This window comes from Lutjanus erythropterus, chromosome 10 (assembly GCF_056507025.1).
Source record: "Lutjanus erythropterus isolate fLutEry1 chromosome 10, fLutEry1.hap2, whole genome shotgun sequence".
NCBI lineage: Eukaryota > Metazoa > Chordata > Actinopteri > Lutjaniformes > Lutjanidae > Lutjanus > Lutjanus erythropterus.
Window position 1 is genome coordinate 4736186 of NC_139326.1, and position 23561 is coordinate 4759746.

At 40.4% G+C, this 23561-nt stretch overlaps 1 protein-coding gene across 2 annotated transcripts in view; it reads left to right on the plus strand.

The window, feature by feature from the left end:
• Positions 1-12689: 12689 nt before the first annotated feature.
• The window catches only part of wscd2 (WSC domain sialate O sulfotransferase 2), a 51874-nt gene continuing 41002 nt past the window's right edge, over positions 12690-23561 (plus strand). Inside the window, exon 1 of one of the 2 annotated variants that reach the window (XM_084727930.1) lies at positions 12690-13801. The gene's annotated coding sequence lies outside the window, so the exon portion shown is untranslated. The remainder of the gene's footprint in view (positions 13802-23561) is intronic. The other variant, XM_084727931.1, reaches the window with a different exon arrangement.

Here is a 23561-nt window from a genome sequence, read left to right on the forward strand (position 1 = left end):
TGATCCCTTTAAATCATCGCTTATGACCCACTAGAAGTGTGTGGTGTTGTTTTTCGATCATTGTGCTCAGGACATTTCACCGACCCAAGACAATAGCATTTGACATGCTGGTGCATTTATGAACAGCTCATACGGATCCTGCTGGCCCTACCTTCAAGCTCATATTTTCATTCTTCATTTTTCATTCTTTTGTCATTTTTTATTTGTACAACCAAGAGCAGTACGGTGAATAAGAGACTGTTTACAGTCATTATTCCCATCTGACAAATAGACAAAGCAGCCAAGAGGAGGCTAAAAAGAAGTCAAACATCGATTCTCCAAGGCAACAAAAAAAACAAACAAAAAAAACAAAAACAAAGGAAACTGACAGACAGAGTTGGGAGCATGAGGGACGCAGCTGGCTAGTAATTAGTTACAGTTACTTTTCTTAAAAGTGACTGAATAACCAATTACTGCATAATTCATTACAAGAAAAGTGACTTTTCTGCTACTTTTGAGTGTCTGATTTAATTAGCAATATTATGTTAGTGTAGCTGTCAGATTTGTATCTATCACTGTGCCCATTATCACTGATAGGAGTTATTGATTCTCCAAACCACCAGAGAGCAGCAATGACTTGTGTTCTTACCTGTAAGCTACACTTTTATTGCTTTTGGTTTAGATGGTTGAATTTGGTAAAAGAAGAACACAGTGTTGGATTTGCATGTTGACCAAGCATTGCTTCAGTAGTTAATAAACAATTCTATATTGACCAGTTTATATATATGAGCAAGCAAACTCACATTCCCTCAGCCGTCATGATGTCAGATCGCAGATCAGGGAATACGCTGCGTTTGTCTGCCATGCTCTCTGCAGTTGACCACTATTTCCTGGTAAGACGAGTAATGAGTAATGAGCAGTGAGTAATGATTTTAATTTTGGTATTATTATTTAATATTGGTATTTTTAATTGTTGCAAAAGTAATTAGTTACATGACTAAATTGGCATTGTGTTTTTTTGTTTATTTAAACAGAACATTTTGATTTTTTTATGTATTGACTGTATGCCTAGTCCATCGATGTCAGCATCAAGCACAGCTATGCTCTCCCCATGAGTCCGTTTGTGAGTTGGATAAGAAAGGAACTTTAGCAGAAAAGCTAATCTGGTTGTTGTTTTAAGTCTGTGACTCTTGTGTTGTGTAGCAGGATGCTGTCTGACTCAGTGTGACCGTCTGCTCTGCCTCTGATAGAGAGCTGACATTTAGGCTTTATGCAAGATTTGAGTCACTGTATTGAAATAAGGTCTCGTCTATGTAGAAAGATACCAGTATTCCATGAAATGAATGCAAACCTAGTGGGAAACTGAAAAATACAAAATGATCATAGATATATAGCAGCAGACACAAAATATTAATTTCAGCTGATGGAGCACAAGCCGTGGATGTGCTGCCCATGAACTGTGTCAAACAAACAGCAGTGTCAATTCCTATCGATCGTTATTGATTTTTTACTGTGTTAGAGTGTCAACATGGACAGAAACAACACAGAAATTAACTTTCCTTCCTTTTTGAGGTCATCCCTGAGTTTATTTATGGTGGCAGTGGCAGGAAAAGACAGAAGTGAAGGAGGATGTCACTGAGACGAATTGCACCATGAAGTGGGTCAACTCTCCTGGGCATGCTCAGAATGGATGATGGTGACACGACTGAGCTGCCATTTGACAGCTGACTCAAAATCTCTAGTTTTTTTTTTTTCATTCAGTCTCAATAAACAACAGGCATACAGAGAAGCTGGGGTGTGAGCACTCAGAACAAAAACTCTGACTTTTACCAGCCAGTAAAAACAATGTTAAACAAAACTGAGGTGATTAAGTTGATAATTAGGCACTTGAGATCACTGCATGCGTCTGTTCCATAAGTTCAGGCATGTCTGTGTGTGGGTGAGTGTGAGTGTGAATGATTTTCAGCGCTGTATAATTATCAGTAAAGGGCTGGTGTTCTGGGCCCTGCTAAACAATGTGACACCCTGCAATTTCCTGACGAGACACAAACCCCAATTACCAGAATGAGTTTTTGTTACACGGCGTTCGAAAACAAACAAACGCTTCAGCGAGCACGGAAAGAAAATCCGTCTCCGTAAAGTAGGTTAATGCGCGGTATAGGTTAGGGATCGGCAAATGTGTTAAGGTCAGTAAATTGGTTTTGGATCGGGAAGCATCATCACAATTAGTTTTCACAACGTATGAAGTAATTAGAATTTTCGAGCTTCATTATTTTTCTCAGAAAGGGGTAATGTTGCAGCAGTGTTTTGTAAGTGCTCACTTAGTGGTTTTGACATGATTTCTCAACTTAAATCAGGAAGAAGGTTGCTTAAAGGTGGCATTTTTCAATGTAAGCAAGGGTATGTGCAAAGTAATCTTAGACAGATAGTCATAGAGCACCATATTGGTATTTAAGACGATTTATTTTCATCAGATATCTCCAGAGATAATTTGAAAATAGTCTCAAATTAATTCCTAAATCCAAACATATGCAGCTTGGAGAAGTTGCAGTAATATTTGTCACATACTGAATTATAAAACAGTTTTCAGGCTAGTATACAGTAGAATATAAACCTGTTTTATCTCTTTCAGTCACTAATACACACACTCAACTAAAGCCAGACGGATACACCGGTTGGTAGATATTATCAGCTGATACTGGTATCGCTCACAAGTCCAGGTCAAGTCTGCTGCATGTCTTGTGGTTTGCTTAGAACACGCATAACATAATTATATCTATCGTACTGTATAATCATCACTCCTTTATCTATTAGCATACAGTATCAGCATTGATCAGTTGTTTGGTATATGAGCACTTTAAACAGACTATTGCAATGCAGTATGAAATTAGGCTCCATTCTCCATGAAGGGGTGAAAGCTGGTAATAAATAAAGCCAAATGCTGTGATGAAGCACAGACAAAGGTTATGTGCTGTAACAGTGCAGCGAAGAGCAGAGTGGGGGAAAAAAAACACAACTCTCCATGTGTCGACAGGTTGGAAGGAAAGTGCATCATAAAGAGACGGGGGCATCCTGCAGATAGACTGGAAACCTGGAAAAGAACCGTCATTTTAAAGACGTGACAAAGGAGTGCTCATTGCATTTAGCAAGTCATTTGTTGGACCTTGTGAGAAGTTATTATAGCTAAAGATGATGACAAATGACACAGCAGGTGTTTTTGCCTGATGTTGTTGCTGCTGTGGCCGTGCGCAAAAGATCCATCAGGTTAGGCGTGATAATAAAGGTGGAAATGACATTCAGGTCAATGTTTCCTTTATGTTAACACCCAGAAAAATACAGATTGTTCATGAGACCCAGATGTCGAGTCCAAGTCAGTTCTCAAGTCTCTGCGTATGGTGACGTAAGTGTAAGTACAAGTTGCAGACTCAAGTCCTCATCTCTGGTATGGACATATATGTTGTCCGACATGTACCGATATGAAATATCTCTTCTTTTTTTTTGACAGAACAAATGCACAGTGTATTTATTTCCACAGACTGCATTTTATTTATTCTATATTTGATATTTTATTTTTATTAATTCAAGTTTTTTATTCTTGCTTAATTTTGCTGTATTTGTGTTTTTTAATTTGTAGTTATTTATAATTATTAAAAATGCAAGTGAATGCTGATTGTTTTAGTCCCGTAAAGTCATTTTAAACAATAACACATTTAAGGGATCACTGCAAAATTGGGACATGTATTGATATTAAAATCTTTTATTCCCTAATATCATTGCCGGCTTCAGCCCCAAAAATCCAATTTCAGTCAGACTCTATACACAACTACTCTCTAGTCAAGTCTTCTTTGCCTTTGTTGTCACTCATATTTCACACTGCAGTCATTAATAATACAAGACAGGAGTCATTGCAGAGCAGAAGAGGTTCTGCTTTCAGACAGTTTGGCAGATATGAGGGACTGTAACAAAGACACTTGAAAGCATGTGTCGTCATTAACATTAGTCACTGTCTGCAGTTCTTCCCCATTTTTTAAGCTTTTGGTCTTTGAACAAAAGGAAGTACCTTATTATGCTAGTTGGTGAAAGTAGCTTGTTATTAAAAGAGTACAGGGATGTAAAATCAGATCCTTAAAAAAACAAGAAAATCTGTACTTAATTTAGATCATTTTCACCAGGCGAGAAGATTCACACCACTTACAAATCAATGGGGTAAAACGGGATGCATTTTTCTCAGTGTGTTTTTGTGTTTAAGCCGAAGCGCCGTGTGTGTGACACTGATAGCACAGTATAGGAAACCAGACTACTGACCAAAACATCCCAAACTGTGTCAGAAGTGTCTAATGAGATACGACACGCAGCAGAGTCAAAAGGATCAAATGAAACTCACTGAAAGAATCATTATTTTTTTATGGTGACTGAAAGATGTAGGTCTGTGGTAATACTACCCCCGGCTGCGGCAGCGACATTGAGACACCGCCTGAATAGCAATTACAGTGTGGCTGATTTTACAGCCTCAGTCTTCCAAGAAGGTTTTTTTTCTGTGTGTGTAAAATCTACAGTAAAAACTGATTCGCCCGTTGATTGCTGGAGTGCTACTGCGAGGGATTTAAGTTGAATGCTCAGGATAATCTCATCATTTATTCATATTTCTAATTAATTCAGTGTGCCCTTTAAATAATGCAGGATCTATTTTTTGGTAGTTTTTGGAGAGACTGTTGAATTATTAATGCCAGCATCCATCACCAGGTTTAACAGAAGACTCCTGCCTCAGTAAATCCTGCTAAAGCTGCGCCTTCCTCTTGGCCTTTATATGAAACAGACCAGAACCTGCTTTCTTTTAGGCTCTCATGTACTGTATCATCTGTATCTCATGATGTTTGATCACCATTGGTGGCGGAAATATTCAGATCCTTAAGTAAAAGTATCAGTACCACTAAAAATAGTCCACTGGGTATACAAATAAAAGTTCTGCATTAACAGCCTTTATTTAAGTGAACTTATGTTAGCATTTTCAGCAAAATGTACTTTAAAATCAGAAGTAAAAGTACTCATTCTGCAGGAAAATGGTTCCCGTTTCATTTTACTGCTGTAGATGTTGCACTTTATGTACCTTGAGGTGATGCATTATAGTCTATTGTCATGTCAGAACTACACATCTGTTAAAAAGTCAACTTTTCATGGTGTCAGAAAAGCTGACCTGTTTTCAGCTTTATGAGAATGTTTTCCAGCAGATCCAAGAGGATTTCAAATAGTTTATCAAAGACATACTATACAGGATTTCCCTAAAAAATGATCTATAGTCGCAAATAAATATAATCCCTCCAAATAATCAATTACGACACTCGACACTTTGTATCTGCAGATTCCCTGCCCTCTGCCTGTATTTCCTCTTTTTCTCACGGTCTGGTGTGTTACACTGGTACACTTCTGGGCCTCAGCCTGTTTGAGAGGATTGTGCAGCCTCCATCTCATAACAGCCGGCAGGTAGTGAGGTCGGGACTATATAAAAACATAGCGACTCACAGTTGGTGAGAGCTGCAGAGATACACATGCATAGACACAGGCAGAGTAGACTGAGGACACAGCAACAGGATGAAGGTTCGCTTCGGCTGTACACAAAATCAAGCATTGAATGTGCATACCGGTCCTTTATTGATGTTAGCAGACTCCATTTCTAAGCTAACATTAGCTAGTGTTTCACACTACTGCCACTGCAGGGGAAAAGAGGCACGGCACGCTGAGGAACAAATAAATGTCACGTTCTTTAGATTTTCCCAGAACAAACGTTCAAAGTCCTTTACATAGAAATCGGCCCACAGGCTCTTACAGACAACTGAGAGGCAAGGCAAGGTATCATTTTCTTGTAAGTTATATTACAGTGTGTTCAAACAGTGGCAATAGAAATTGCTCAATACATGCAAATTGCTTCACATAGTACCTTCAAGAAGAATGAATGAATTTCCTCAACTCATAACAGTGTCTATCTCAAGAAAGCTCCACTCTCTGTAGATAAAAAATGAAAACTATTCTTATTTTCAGGTGATCATACTCTTATGAATATAATATCTGGCACATTCTGCCATTAAACCTCCTCTAAATAGACACACTGGACTTTCGATCCTTTCTGTCTATTAAACATTTATATAACCAAATTTGGAGATACAGGGTTTTCACTGTAGGGGAAGGGTATGAAAAACTGGAGTCTGAAAAGTAACTAGTTTGTAAAACTATTGCATCATACGCCAAACTGTGCTAAAGTACACAACTTGAGTAAATGTACTCAGTTATGTTCCACCACTGTCATTTGTTATACTAGTTTGTCAACCCTAATCAGTGCTGTGTAATGTAACCTTTCACAGAGGGGACACCTCTGAACAGAGCGTACTCACAATGTGACAGTCATGATTAAGGTAAAAATCTTTATGTAACAAACACAAGGACTTTTGTTTGTGTTAAGGGAACCAGGGAGAGCTTTTCAGTCCAGTCCTGGCACACACAGCCTCTCTGAAGGGCACAGTTTGACAGAAAATAAGTCAGCGTCGCTGTCTGTCACCGGTACTTGACGTACGACTTCCAGTCAGTCACAGCATTACAGTTTATCAAGTCTGTCAGCATCAGCACACAGAATATTGAATGACAGTGATGTAGTCATGCAGATGGATAAAATCATCACTCACTTCACTACATGACAAATATTTACTGACTCTAGCTTGTTGCTGGTGCAGCCCAGGCTGTAGAGTTATATATGATCGAGGCAGGAAGCTGGGGGATGTTTGTGTGAAACCTCTGAGGCACCTCTTCAGATGAGTTCTCAAACCGGAGATGAGTATGTAACTGTTGGTATTATCAGGCAGCAGCAGCAGCAGCAGCAGCAGCAATAGCACTCTTCCATCTCTCATCGTGTAGCTGATGAGTGCTTTGCTTTGCAATGATAATGTCACTTCGTGGCCATAAGGAAAACAACCTGGGAGCTGGAGCCGCATTTTATGGCTCTGTGCTTTGTGCCATAATCCCAGAGGGAGCAACAACACCAAGGTAAGAACAACACTGGGCCACACCTGATTTTATAGCACACAAACAAGACATAACAAGCTGTACTTCATAGGTAAATAGACACAAATAGAAACAATATGTTATGTTACTGGGCAGACTCTTTATTAGACCCTTATTAGACTTTATTAGAGGGTAATTAGGCTTACAGTAGCACTGTACTGTAACTTGTATTTGTTCCAATGATTAGACCCTTATTAGACTTTATGTGTGCATTACAGCAGAACTGTACTTTAAACTAAAATGTATTTTTTTCCACAGTTACACCGTTATTAGACTTTATTAGAGGGTAATTATATTACAACAGCACTGTACTGTAAACTAAAGTGGAATCACATATCTGATGCTTGAGGCACACCCTGCAGTGCAGCCACACATCAGCAAAATATTTTTCTGCCTCTTTAATTTTGGCCTTTACTTGGCAGTTCTGGTTCACATATTGTTTTTAAACGGGGAAGTACCAGATATGTGATTTCACTTTAGTTCACGGTTCAGTTCTGTTGTTATGTGTCCCTAACTACCCTTAAAGTGATAGTTCACCCAGTATCAGTATAGTGTTTTCCGCTGAAGCTCCAGGAGTGTTTTGTGAACTGGAGATCTTCACCCATCCTCACATCAGCACAGGGGTGAGAAGATATTGAGAGAAATTTCATTTTTGGGTGAACTGCCACTTTAACTGAGTCTAATGAAGGGTCTATTACTGTCAAATACAGAACATATTATTTCTAGTGTTTGTCTTGTTACATCTTTTTATTTACTGTCAAATAAAGCAACAAAGAACTGTAGCCATAATGTTCTGATGTTCTGATTTTTTTAGATTTTATAATTTCCCAGAGTAAGATTTCAAGTTGTTTTGGCCACATGAATAAACTGTGTGTGTGTGTGTGTGTGTGTGTGTGTGTGTGTGTGTGTGTGTGTGTGTGTGTGTGTGTGTGTGTGTGGACATTGTTAAAGAGGAATTTAACATGCTGTTTTTTCAGCTGTAAGAGCTTAAGATCCTCAAACAAGAAAAATGTTCATGAAAGTCCTTGAATCACAGCAAAGTAAAGAGAAATTTATGTAACATGTTGCAAACCCTCAAACAAAAGTATTACTCACAACATAAAACTGTAAAACTTACTTATGTAATTGCAACTGGTGCCAAAAAGCTGCCTGCGAGGTGGGAAGCAAGTGTTTATTGGTTTAAAGGTCAAACAGAGTGCAGAGCAGCTACACTTATTGATCGTGTTATTCCTGTGTAAAATCAATGAGAACTATTCCAGAAAAGGAATTGCATTGTTTCTCATCAGCTGGAGATGATTACGACAGAAAACATGGTGGAGTGATCTCTATTTTTTAACGTGTCAGGCTGGGCAGGTTTCATCGAGAATCGCTGATCGGTCCCGTGGGCGCAGCGCAGCTGCCAGGCAGATAATAAATCACCATGAAGATCGATAAACATGACACGTGATTATCAGCTGATTGACGTGAGAAAGTAACACAATCAGCAATATCCCAGTTGAAAATGAGAAAAAGAAAAGCTAAATCAATTGTGTTGTGTGTTGCAACAGTTTGCTTCAGCTGTATTGATACAGACCAACACAGTGTGGATAATTATTTTAGATTGATACACAACACCAAAAAGCGACATTAGTTACCTTAGAATGAAGAATTTGTTTAACTATGCAGGACATATACTGCACCCGTACAGGAAAATGTGTGTGCATAGTATAGTGTATCGTAACGGACATTTTTAGGTTTTGAACTCTTGTTTGGACAAGACTTGGATGGAGAGTTTTTGAATATTTTCTGGCATTTTTTAGACTAATTGATTACTTGAGAAAAGCAGATTATGACAGTGAAAAGATGATGTCCATCTCACGTGTAGCTGAGGTCAGAGAACACAGTTCAGGTGTGGGAAACAGCTCTTCCTCACCTCCCTCATGCTTCGGCCTCTGCCTCTCTGTTGCACGCATGTGAAATCCAAACACCTCCACAGAAGGGTGTTTACATGCAGAACTGTTGTCGACTTCGCTTTCCTGGATGATGAGCTAGGGTTACAGAGCCGACGTTTCATTGTTCCCGAGACGCTGGAGGGCGACACTGATGTTCACAAGTGCACTTCACCCGGTCCTGATCTCATGTGACAATTAATAGAGTCTTAGCACTTCAAAACAGGCACAATGGATCTCTGACAATAGTGTTTTTGAAAGATGTGGTTGTTTTGATTTTCGTTATGTGAGAGCTTCCATTAAGAAACCTGAAACTGAGTGATGATCATCAGTGACAATGAGGCACATGTTGACATTAGTATAGAGTCTCTTCCTCATGTGATGTTGACAGCTAACCTAAAGGGAATATCTTTCATTCTTTTAGCAGCATGTAAGGAGTTTGAACGTTTACCTGTCACATTGCAAAGACATGTGACAGATGATCAGCGACCCTGTTTCTCATAAAAACGCACAATATTGAAGTTCTTCCCATACTGTAGATTTCTCATGAGGCTCGGTTTCCAGCACAAAATTGGTCTCTTGGGTGGAACTGCCCTTTGTCTTTGTCTTTAATCGTCTTTGGTCTCATGCTTTGTGCTTGAGATATGTGGGCCTGCACTGTGCAATATTCTACTGAAAGAGGGAGGAATGATTTCACACCAGTTATTTTCTTGGATTGTGTGCTATCTCTGCTCACAACACCCATTTGTCAGATCTTGACATGAAACAGGACCATCAGAAGAACAATTTAACCGGTCACAATCTGAAAATGAAGGAACATTCTCTCCATTCCCCTTTCATACTGCCGCCTACATATCCCCATGAGAGAGCAGATTTGCACAATGAGCCCATTATCATCTATTTACTTCTGTCTTCTGCATCTGAGGGGCAGATAAACCAGTGGTGGCCACACACAGGCCAACGCACAATATACACAATGCAGTGACTGCTGGTTTGTGATGCAGATGTATGAGGGTTTGACGCTGCGTTGGCTGGCCTGGAGTTTTATCTCTTGCAACACGTGATCAACCCACCGCCCCTATTCTGACCTCTAACAATGCATGAATGTGTGAGTACCCTTGAAAAAGACACAAAAATGGAAGAGGTGTTTTGCATTTATCTGCAACAGTCACTGCAGCAGAGATGGGTATAAAGAGCCGGCACTAAACTGGTACCAGAGCTGATTGGTCAGTAGGGAAATACTGATAAGCCCCTAGACAAATGGTGCTGCCATCACTGTTCATAAAACATTTTTACATGGCTTTGTTAAATATATTACTCTGATCAATCAGTCACAGCATTCTAAGATTTTCTATGACTAAGTGACCGTTGCTAATAACAGGCAGTTGTTATGGATGAAGTTCTGACCATAGATTCTGGGGACACAATAAAAATATTCTTTAATCCACAAAATAATTTTCAATCAATGTGTCAAATTATTGTTTTATTGTGTGAGTAGCTGTTCAATATGTGGGATAATGCACAGTGAGTAGGCCATTATTGTAAAATAAACCCCAACGGGGTGATGCAGATGTTGAGTGTTATTTAATTCACTCTAGTTTATATGGCCTTTTCCAAATTTCCAAATTTCAAATTCCAAAGTTGCCAGCATCAGGTGATCACATTTGAAGTTGCATGTTTACATTCTGTTTACATTCTTCTCTGGTGCATTTCTTAGTAGCCGCTGCTGGCTAGTTGCTAAAACTATCGGGAAAGCATGCAATACCTCAGATACGTTAGAGAGTGAGGAATAAATTCAGTGAACGTGTTTAAACATAACATGAATAAAACTTAAACATTTCCTCGTCCGTGACCATAATTTCTTTTCCTCAGTATTCATAACTTGAGACTTTACTTGAGACTAGGATGTGGTGGCAGCAGATGAGCAGAGACCGATGCATAAGGCAGTTATCAGGGTGTTAATCCGATTCTCCCCACAGTAACTTGAAACTTGCCTAAGACTCGAAGGCTAAAACTTGAGATTTGCACCTGGTGAGTTACACCCACCTCTGTCGATAAGTCTCGGTATTGACGAGCAGTATTGGTTCCTAACTATAGCCATCCCTCCCTTAAGTGCAGATCATCTGAACAAACAACCACTAAAATCCATTCACCCTCCTCAGAGAAGAGCCTGAGAGTTTTAGGAGGATTGTGTTGTTTGGCTGCTGTCCCATCCGGTCTGCCTGATTCAGCATGAGTAATATCACTGCCGCACACTGCTGGTTTCAAGAGTGACCCTCTAAGTTGGAGTCCGTCGCTGAGTCACCATGTAGAGGAGAGTAATTGTAGGTGACAGTGCTACGGGCGACAGCACAGACAGCTACCAACCCATGAATTGATGCTGCTGAAATATGCAGAGTCATCTCTGTTGTGTCAGCAGCTCACCATCCCTCAGGGACGGACCAGCACTAAGCTTGTAATAACTGAGTGGCTTATTCAGAATCCAGGTGCTGGAGCTGGAAGGGACTAAGTAGGCTTTGACTAACCTCACAGGTGAGACAAGCCCACAGTACTCTTTCATTAAAACTTATCTTTTTGTTAGACATTCTCCCATTTTCCAAACACAGTCCAGCCAGGTGGATTACACACTATCCACTGTGTTCTCATGTGCACTCTGCTTGCATGCGAATGTCTGTTTGCGTACATACCCTTTAAAGATCTGTGTAGCGTAGTTGCTCTAAGCCATTGATTTAACAGCCGTGACTGTCAGGGACAGAACGATAAAACTGATTGAAGTGCTCAGTTTACACACAACGAGATTTAGCAGTTAAACAGAATGGATGATCGCCCCGATCTGGAAATCCTGCGTGCAGCGGGGAGGAACGCGGCAGCTGAACATCTGGAGGTAGGGCCGAAGAGGGGTGAAGCAGAAATGGAAATCAGGATTAAAATCAGAATGCAGAGCAAGCAAAAACACTCTCATTGTTAATCAAAATGTGACATGGTCGTGTGGTGTGTCAGTGCAATGTTTGGCTCACAGAGAGGCCAGAAAGGCTGAGATTTTGTCCATGTATTTCCTTCTGCTGGATTCATGCAGTCATTTACTTTGGGTGTAAACATGGCTTTACACAGAAACTCAAATGCATAATTTGCATACAAAATGAATAAATAATAAGTCATAAAATGAAACAGTTTTACATGGTGGGGTGCTGTAAGAAGTCCCACAGCCTGGAGGAAGAAGCTGCAGTGGCATATCAGCAGATACTTCTGTATCTCTTGCCAGAAAGCAACAGGCTGCAGCTGGGGTGGGTGTGTCTAGTATTTTTAGGGCTCTGCGCAGGCACCTCACCTCCCTGATATCACTGATGCTGATGTTCTGGGCCATTTTAATCACCTGCTGTTGAGTTTTCCTGTCCTGAGCTGCACACACCCCATGCCAGACAGTGATATTTCCAGTCAGGGTCCTTTCAATTGCTTCAGTAGACGTTAACAAGAACTAGCAACTGGAATTTTGACTTCTTAGGTTTCCTTCAGAAATGCATCTGTTTCTGAGCCTCCTTTACTGGGGTGGAGCTGAGTGACGTCCATGACCTTTCTCTAAAAATCAGCAATCAGCTCCTTAGTCTTACTGATGTTAAAAGGTAGGTTGTTTTCGGCACACCACTTTGCAAGACTGTTTCCTCCTGATATGATGTCTATCATTTGGCCAGTGTCATCTGTAAACTTCACAGTAGTTATCTCCAAGTTGAGGGGTTACAGTCATGGATGTACAGCATGAATAGCATGCCTTTTCTCCATACAGACAATATTTTCCACATATGCTAATGGAATTGATGCAGCTGCACCCCAGACTAACCCTGCGCCAACTGCTGTAATTATTAATACGACTTGTTATTGCTGCAGTATATCTGTTTTTATTACCATTTTCCACGGCTTGCTGTTTCTGCAGTCAGCAGGTTCCTGCAGACAGTCATATAAACTGATAAGACAACTTTCATTTTCAAATCGACATTTTGAGTGCTTTAGAAACATTGTGTGATGATTTGTGAAAACCACCCTGCAGCCCAGGCAACATGCTTGGATACGCAAATCTAACAGTTGATTCTGACTGAAATCCTCACATGAAATCCAACTTCAGCTGGCCTGTCAGCAGGGACCGTGTCACCGCGCCAAACCTGTCCCGTGTGTCCCAGAACGCACCGCGCAGAGTGCGGCGTGCAGCCACTGCGCCTCTGTCTGTGCAGTCCTCTGCTGTGTCTCTTTAAGTACAGCAGGCAGTGCTGTTGGTCCGTGTGTGTGTGTGTGTGTGTGTGTGTGTGTGTGTGTGTGTGTGTGTGTGTCTGTGGGAGCGCAGCGCAGAGCGCACGGTGCGGCGGCGCTGCCTCTCCGCAGCGTCAAACAGGCGGCAGGCAGCTCTTCCCTCACGTCGGACGGGCGACAGAAACGACAGGTCGACACACCGCCCGCATCACGTCCACGCTTCGACCTGAACAGCTGAGTGGAGCGAGGAAAAAGAGGAGGAAGAGGACTGTGTGATTCAGACTGGTGGGGCTACAGGGCCACTGACATTATCCCTCCTTCTCTTCGCCGACCGAGAGCTGCGGAGCGGAGCGGTTTATCTGCGGGTCTGTACTGTAGATTATTGAACAGCACTGACAGACTGTACCAGCTAATGAGATTGATCAACTGACGGTAGTTATCTGCGGTGTGAAAACAGCTTATCAGTGAGCATGCTGCTGTTCATATTTGGCTGAATGATGGTGGAGATGAAACCTCATGATGACCATCATCCTGTGCTGAGTTTCGTCCTGTGAAACTGCAACATCAAACCATCTGCTGGATCCTGGTCCTCACTCGTGTTGAAGGTAGGGGGAAGTCAGCACAGAGCACTGCATTTGTTTTTATTAAAAAAAAAAAAAAAAAACAGGAAACCTTTATGAAGCAGCTCAGCTTTGTTGCATTTGTGGTGTAACAGAAACTCATAGTCAAGCTGCACCAGTATGAAACAACATGACTACAAACCCAGAAATCCAGAATGTATTTGAGTTTTTTATTTATTTATTTATTTATTTATTTTTTTGAGTATGAGCAAAGAAGCTGGGACTTGTTAAATGAAAGACTGGACAGTAGCTGCAGTAGCCTCTGTCTATTTAAAGGCCATATGTTTTTATAACACTCAGCCTCAGGTGATAAAAATACCTGAGTGAAGTAGAGGTTGTACCTTCATCTACCCTGTCTGTTCTTCAGACTTCAGGGTTCAACGCTCAGGGCTCATTTTTTCATCATAGTCTTTTCTTACTTGCCCTTGTAGAAAATTGTTTTATTTGTTATATAACAGCAAAGAATAAAGTTAATTGTCACACTCAACTAGGCCTACAACATCATTAAAATGTCAGATAATAATGAAAAATTCTCATCCTCTTTATAGACATAATATGCAGCATTTTCTTTAAAAAACTAAACACTGTACAGCGTCATAAAAACATGCCATTCAGTTTATTTCTTATGACCCACTAGAAGTATATGGTGATGTCTGTTTCTGCAGAGGTCCTGCCCTCTGTCCGTATTTCTCATTATTTTTCTATACTTCAGACCCTTTATGAACGCAAAACATTGGTATCTATATTTTCGGTGTAAGTATGAACGCCTCAGACAAATCCTACCGTTAAATGTCTTGTTTTATCAGTTCAAAACACAAAGATATTTAGTTTAATGCTATTAATAAATGGAGAAAAGCGGGAAATCTCCATTTTAAGAGGTTGAAACAGCATTTTCTGCCATTTTTTACATGGAAAAATTTCTTGAACCATAAATCATCCACCATTAATCAACATAGTTTAATTTTTTTATTCTTTTTTGGTACCACTTTCTGGGTCAGGCAATTGAGTTGCTAGATTTACTAGCCCAACATGGCATTTTATTTGCCCCAGGCAAGCGGGCAATCATTATGGTTGAGCCCTGCATTTCACAGTTAAATCCTATTGATGAGGTTAGTATTTTTCCTGTATTATTTGTACCTCCAGTGTTTGTGTGCAGTTGTGTGACAGATGTTAAGGTGTCCCTGCTCTCTGCTCACTACATTATCATGTTCAATGGGCAGTAAAGATGCATTAGTCTCCAAGCAGGTGCACGGACCGGTGGCCCACAGACTGAATCATTTTCCCTATAGTGTGAAGTCGGTGGACTGTCATTAGAGCACTCCTGCTAATTTTTAACCAGAGCTGAGAAAACAGGCAGAACCCAACCTGCATTTCCTCCCCTCATTTAGTTTCTTCAGTTTAAGAAGCTGATGAATAGATTTTTCAGCTCTAGCATGTGCAGAACTTTGTGTTGATGTACCACAACCTCATTTATTTTTTCATGTTTTAGACCAGAGGTGTCAAACTCATTTCACTTCATACAGTCCGGTTTGATCACGAGTGGGCCAGACCAATAAAGACAATTTACTTTAACCTCTAAACAACAAAACCTCCAAAATGTCCCCATGTTTTAGTGTAAAGAAGGACATTCTGAAAACACTGACAGGGTTAGGATTAACAACAACACTTTCTTACATTTACGGACCAAACAACTAATCGACTAATGGAGAAAATGATCGACAGATTAATTGCTAATGAAAATAATCAAGCAATTACTGATTATTTTCGTATATTTTTTCATTTTGTGTTAAAAAAAATTGCAAGAAATGTTCATCAGAATTTCAGAGCCTAAAGAAACGTCTTCGATTTGCTTCTTTTGTCCAAAACCCAAAGTCTCTTCACTTACTGCCAAAAATAATACAAAACGCAGCACACATTTACATTTAAGATGCTCATTTTTGCTTGAAAAATTTGTGAAACAATTAATCGATTATAAAAATAGTTGGCAATTAATCTTCTTTTAACTGACTGACTAATAGTTGCAGCTCTTATTTTATTGAGAACATAATATGCAAATTAATTGATAATGAAAATATTCTTAACACTATTTGTCCTCAGCTGAGCAGGCTTAGTACTTACAAGGTAACTAATGAATTTAACGAAATTATGCAAATCACTGCTGTAAATCACTGTATTGAGCCGACCACTCAGTGCAAGGTGTTGAAATAGAAGAACAACATAATGGTTGTTAAGATTGATCACAATGCTGTTAAAGTCAATTCATGAACACACTAATTGCTCATGCAGCTGCTATTTCAGCACTTGGCTATGACAGTAAATAAAAAAGCACAGAGCATGACAGACCTCTTGTTATGGCAGCAGGAGCGCTCGGTTCATAGCCGCTAAATCTAGACCAGAGAGCAGAACTGATCAATACCGTGAACGTCACTGTACTGTGAAATAGAAAATTAAAGCCCCCCCCCCACCCGCCACAGATTCAACCCTCTGGTCATGGGAGTTTCTGTCACATTACTGTATATAACGTAATGTGGTTTCTGCCGGCAGAAATCTGTGGACACTCATTTAAGAAATAAAATCACATAAGAGTTTATTGTTGCTAACAGCGGCCGTGCTGTCCCGTGAGCTCAGTTCTCCCTGAGGCGGGAGAGAACAGACGTCAGAGAACTATGGCAACAAATGAAACTCATATTTGTACTCTCGAGAATGAGAAGCTGCTGTTCCTGCTACTGCTGTTGATTCAGGGAATAATCACATAGTTGCAGCATTTTGCCCCTATGGAATATAAACGAGAAACCTGTAATATATTTACTGTAATAAATTAAAAAATTACTATGATATGTGATCAGAGATTAAGAGATTAAGATTTTCTTTTTTGCTCTTTCATAATACTGTAAAAGATTAAGGCCAAATTAAAAAAAGAAAAGAAAGAAAACAGTCAAAAAGTTGTGTGACTAGATGTGCAGCGTTTTCCTTTTGCATTTGTTTTCTGTATTTGCAGCACGTTTCTGTATATACAGCATCTTTCTGTATATGCCACATATTTGCCCTTGTCGGCCACCATATGAAAACTCATGAACAGATAGTTACGAATCTGGCGAAGGATTAATTTAAACTCTAATAAACATTATTCCAGCCTGGAGTAGGAATTTCAGGAGACCGCAGCTGCAGTGTTGATGTTGAAGAAGTGAGAATTTCAAATTAACATGTTTCCTTGATCTCTGATTACATATTATTGTTATTTTATTATTTAATTGCAATAAATTTATTTCACTACATCAGATTACATATAATACGTTTGCTGAATGATTTAGTGTCTTTTCACAAGTCTTGAGAAATCATTAATAGTCTTTTAGAAACTATGAATGTGGTTAAATTCTCCAGATTGTGTGTTTTCAGTGCAGTGGGCTTTTGCTGTAAGGATGATGGGCTTAACTTTTCACTGACAGAAAATAAAAAGCTGATCAGCTTGCAGTGTAGAGCAATGTTTGTAATGTTGCGCTTGCCTTGCACTCCTGCAGCCTGCCTGAGCTTGCTTAAGTCTGGGGAGGAGGGGGACAAGGGAAAACAACTCACTTCAGCCATAGATTTAACAGGATTTAGGTCTATTAGATATATCATCTAGGCTCCAACTCACTGTTACTCATTTTTGGACATGTCATTGTTACATATCGCTCTTTTAAATGGATCATCAGTCTTTGAGATTGCAATGTAAAGATGGAATCCTGAAGGAAAGAAATGTTCCTGTGAATCTGATGTTGTATTTCAGTGCAGTTTTTCACATCCGAGCTTGGCTTTGGCTGCAGAGGAGAACTTGAAAGATATAGGACTTCTCAGATATGAAGTCCTTTGTGTAGCGACAGGGTGGCTGGCAGCAGAGTGAGAAGGCTTTGAATTCCTCCAGAGCTTATCTTTTCATCCTCTTGGCGACCTCTCAGGGACGTGCCGTGGATCATATCCGGTGGCCGCAGGCTTTGAAGACAGTCAGTGGAGCTGACAGGAATTACAGTTTGCATGCTTGTGCTATAGACATTACAGTGGAATAACAGTGGCGCGGTGTGAGCTGTGTGTGGGTTGGGTGATGTACTCGCTCTTGATATATCACCATCAAGACAGGATGTCACGATCCTCGTTAGAGCTCCTACAGAAATAGCTTGGCATTAAATACTCTGCCATCTTCTTCGCCAAATACGTGCTGGAACTTTCAGACTGTTTACAGTGTCTGACGCTCAAAAGCAGAACAGTAGTTTCACACTAAGTGGCTCCAAGTTCATTTTTTTGGTGTGGATTCAAAACACAAAGGGTACACCTTAATTTATTACATTTTTAAATATTTTCCATTTCCTCAATAGACAAGATGATCTTAGAGAGAGCATAATCTGTAAAACTGTGTTCCGGTCACATAGATTCAAGGAGTGGGTCAGCGGTGCTGCATGCACATCTCAGCCAGATTTTCAGCTTATAGGAGGATTATTCACAACAACGGACCTCTTCCGTAAGACGTATCCAGATAATCACTGCCAAGACAGGTGGCATAGGAAAATAGACCTGCTGGCTAGTAGAGGTCAAACTTTAACTCATGTCTGTGGGTTTTGTTGATGATATACGACTGCAACTAACGATTATTTTCATCATTTCTTGATTAACTGATTAGTCAATAAAATGTCAGAAAATGTTGATCACTGTTTCCTGGACTAACTTTCTTTTCCTTTTAAACTTAACTGTATAGACATTGTTTTCAGGTCTGTTGCATGACTCAGAATCAAACAAACATAGAAAACCAACAACCACGGTGAACAAAATACAGTATATTATCAAACTGCTAAGCTAGGCGTTGAGTTTTTTCATTGTCCTCCGTTTTGCATCTTAATTTGCATTTTATAAAGAAAACATTTCATACTGCCCGTGTGCAGTTAGCGACAACTGAAGAAAAGCTAAACGGCCAATTATATTTTGAAACTCAGACCTGCTGTTCAGGCTTTTCTCTCAGATACAGACAGGCTCCCTGCTGACGATGTGGATGTTGTTTAATCCAACCAATGCTAATATGATGTGTGAGATCGTGTGTGTGTGTGTGTTTGTGTTAGACTCAGTACAGGGTTGTGTGCTTGCATCTCCTAACATGCTGGGATGCAAATGCACGGTCATGCCAGGGGTGTTTTTCATGGATACAGTAAGACTAAAACTAATTACCAGAGTCATTAGATAAGATCATTATTGTATCAATTTTACATCTACATTGAGTGAGAAGACTTAATTATTATGATGCAACAAAATGCACCATCTGTCAGTGTTTCTCAATCTTTTTGTATATGGTGCCTGACAGTGAGGAGGGTCTAGAAGTCTTTGTATGGCTATGGTGTTTGTCTGTGTTGTGCATCCAAAATTTGATTGTTTGGATTTGGGAACACTACTGAGAAGCTACAAAGTGATATTAAGACTCATTAAAACAAAGGACCTGCATCTGACCTATCAGATGCATTTCTATGTCTAATACACACATCCAAAGTCGTTTTCTCAGCCTAATTTTAAATAACACCATTTGCTTTAAGTAAAAGATAATATCCACCATATTTCATATCTGATTGAGGAGTTTCCTCAAAGAGCAACATTTTTCTTTTGTTCTCTTGTACTATTCATGTCAACTATTGTAGACACGTTCCATATGTTCCCCCAGTTTGAGAACCAATGTCCTAAATCAATCCATTCATGTAACGCCTAATTACTGTAACAAACTGCAGCATGTTGCAGCATTTTTAAGTTATATAATTGACATTAAAGTAATTAGATGAAAAAAAACTCTCTTTTCTTGCAAGATTTTGTTCCCAAACATGGATAACATGTTATTTACTGTTCATCAGGAGGTCAGTTGGGGTTCCCGATGCGGCATCAATCACTCTGGCTCCCCTCAGTCTGACCCAAAGCCTCTGTTTGCCCTTCACACCGTCAGACTGACTCACAGCTGTGTGAGCGTCCAACACTAACTGCTCAGGGGAAGCAGAAGGCTTGACATGGTGTGTGTGTGTGTGTGTGTGTGTGTGTGTGTGTGTGTGTGTGTGTGTGTTTGTCCATGTGTGAGGGAGAAAATGAAGAGACAGGGGAAGAAGAGACTGCGAGAACAATGCAGAAAAAAAAGAGATGAGGAGCAAAAGATGAGGAGAAAACAGTGAATATAAAAGCTGCATTCTCTGTGGTCCATGGTCGACCTTGAGATGGTGCCAGTCGCCGAGATTAGCACATCACCACTGTAATGGCTCACCTCGAGTAGCAGACCCCCTTGTCCTCTCTTCAGCTTGATCCCTGCTTCACAAAAAGGTCTTTGTCGGAGTTAAAGTGCTGGGCTTCTGTTTTCTGAACCTGCTGCACCAACAGAGCTCCGACCTGGCAACAGCCGAGGCTTTAAATACAGAAATTTAGTTTACTGACTCCACTTTTAGGAAACCGGAGGACAAAATGGTCTGAGTGCTGCCTGTGTGCTAGTCTGAGAGGCATTTATCTTTGGCTCATGATGCTGCAGCTTGAACTAAAGCACCATTCATACCCCTAAATGAGTTCCCACTTCAACCTTATTTATAACATAATAGTTTGAAGAAGACTGAGTAATATAGGAATTAAGATAACAAGTCATCATTTCTTTCCACTGATTTTCTGATTATTTGATGGGGGGTTGTGTGAGGTATAGTTAGTGTATTATCTACAGTGGATGCTGGTTGCCATGTCCCCAGTTTTGAAGACACAGCAGGACTGCAAGAAGCTAAGAAATGCTAATGCTGTAATATGGGACATTTCACATTAAAATGTTAGACTTCCATTATATATTTTGTTGAGTTGTTTACCTACATTATCCCAAATGTTTCCCAAATGTTTCCACTTGCTCAGATTTTGTTGATCAGGTCCCCTTCCTTGCCCGTTGTGCGTCTACTACGGATAAGCAGGCTACGTGGTTAAATAGTTTCTTTTCTGTCTGTCTTTATGATCGTGAGTGTACACTATAGTTAGAATATTTTCACCGTTTTACCACTGTTATGTGAGCCAAATAGCGCTCTCTCTTGCTCAACCAAACTCCATTTGCAAAATCAGTACTTTTACCTCGCAGAACACACTGTTCTACTACTGCCTTGATTGGCTAGTTTGTTTGTGCTATTGTGTGACTTCAGTCTTTTAAAATGTTAGTTCGGATTGACCAAAGTCACACAGTAACACAAACAAATGAAATGATCAAGGCAGTGGAAGACCAGCAACTCCCATGTACTGTGAGGTTAGATGGCTGATTTTGCCAATGGAGTTTGGTTGAGTGAGAGAGATGTATAATATATGATGGTGATTTTCCCATTGCCTGCCAGAAAGAAAAAGTGGTGAAAATATTGTAAATAAAGCACACACTTAACTGAAGTTGATTTTTTAGATGGGCCTTTTTGAAGTGGCTAAAATGCCTTTTGTTGTTGACCCTGTCCTCAGCAAAACATGACTTAGCATCTGTGCTAATAGACTGATTATCGATAAGTACCTCATACAACCACACTTCACATAATTCAGACTATCCCTTTAAGTACTACGAAGCAGGAGCACGCTCTATTAGGTTGATAAAGTAGACATTACATGCATATTAGCAAGCAGCCTTGTGGTGTTTTCTCAGCTTTGTGAACATCACTTCAAGCGGTGTTAGTGGATCTGTGAAAACACATCCATCCACACCCAGACTGCACTGTGAAGAATTAGACAGGCTTTTTTCTTAAAAGAGGATGTCAGGAGATTTTGATAAGCCCCGTCCTAACAATACTGCAGTACAGCAGCAGGAGCCCCAGTGTGATAAAGAATCAGAAGGAGAAGAGTCCCCCCCTGGGTCCGTCAGCCTGTGCAGTCAGTGTCAGCAGCAGCATCAGATCTCCTTTCGGCGTGCTGGGCCTTAATTGGGCTCTCACACTTAATAGAGAAATTTGTCAGGTCGCTGTGAAATGAACTAGTCGGCCAAATCAAGATGTGCATCCCTCTAACTACCCCTGTACCGCTGGGATTATCACGGAATAACAGGATACTCAAGCTTTTAAACAGATAAACTCCTTTTGCTCATTTTCTGCAGGGAATATGTCATTAAAGGGTAAATAGTAGCAAATTCTCATGATAAGTCCTGCGTTCAGTAATTGTATCTACTGGGATTTCATCTGCAATGGTAACCAAGCCTCATCTATTTATACACGCTTAAAGTAAGGGCTTATTATTTTTACACTCAGACTTACATGTTGTTCCATTAATTTCCAGCAGCAAGCTGGATGAGCGCCTAAGTCTATCCCCTTATCAGCTACTTTTCTGAATCTGGCGGTAAGCAGAGCACACACATGAGCTCCTCTGCAGCACTAATATTCTCCATCTGTCAGTGGAGCTGCCCAGGTTTGGCCGTGATGTTAGGAACTATCACATGCAGTAAATGAAGCACGCCTGGTCAGCCACGCGCCCATCGCCACGCCTTGTCAACCCTCATCACCTCTGTTCCCTCGGCGACGGTGCAGATGTCTTTCCCAGGTTGCTTCGGGGTGGGATGACTCAGCTCGCGCTCCCGCTCAGCGCTTCACTGACTCCTGGTTCAACCCTCTCTTCAGTCAACCGCGGCAACTTAAACACGGTCTGGCTGAACCATCGAGGCCAAAACACAGGCTGCATTATTGGTGTGTTAGGCTCTGCTCTTGAATGTAGTGGTTCCCGACCTTTTTTTTTGTCTGATGTACCTCCACAGAACCATCAGATAGGCTCAAGCACCCCTTCATTGTTCCTCTTCAATAGATGGAATATTCAATGATATTTCACCTCAAAGTGAAAACTGCAGGACTGTTGTGGATCTGTTCTCTCTGTCAAATTCTCTTTCATGCTACTTCCCATTTTGGAGAAACAGAAGCTGGACAATTCAAACATTTATTAATTGGCTTCTGCTTTTGATTCTCAGGTGTTGCAACTGACTGGTTGCCAGGAGGAGTGTCGTGTGTAGTAGGGTAAAATGACCAAATGTCTGAAAAGAAAATCAAGGACTTTTCCAGCTCAGCAGTTAATATATATCATTAAAATATCCAGTGTTAGCAAAGACTGGGTACGGATTTCAGTACTTTTAAGGGTACCAACCAAATTACACTGGTACTACCAAGTACCGATTTATGTTAAACCAGTCGTGCTGAATTTCAGTACTTGGGAGCGCACCTGGGTGAGAGAGTAACTAGAGTATAGAGCAGGGTTGGGCATTTATTTCTCATGGAGGGCCACATCGGAAATTGATCAGGCCGAGGGCCAGATACAAATGATATAAGATCCGAATAAAGGCCACATCTCTAATAATGGACTGGTCAGAACTGTTCTACATAGGGCACTTTTCCTATTGGTCACCCTTTCTGAATTGCCATGTGATGAATTGTTGGCTAATATTTTGTGGGCAATGTCAGTGTACCATGCATGCTGCATACAGGTTGCAAAGACAGTAGCAGCAAAAGTAGAACAACAACAGCAACATAAACAACATGGATGTGCAGCAATGAGTGAAAAAAGTTAGTTTAATATAAAAAATACAGTTTATTGTCATTACCAGTGACCACAGCACTAACCCCTTTCAGAATAAAGGGCTGAAAATGTTGAATGGTAAGCAAAATGCTGTTGACTGTCTTTTGACTGTCTGATTTTTGCCCCAGTGTGGCATAAAGAGATGGCAATGGTGAGCCAAGTGTGGTTAAACTTTTCAAAATATGATGCAGACAGCTCTTGCATCAAT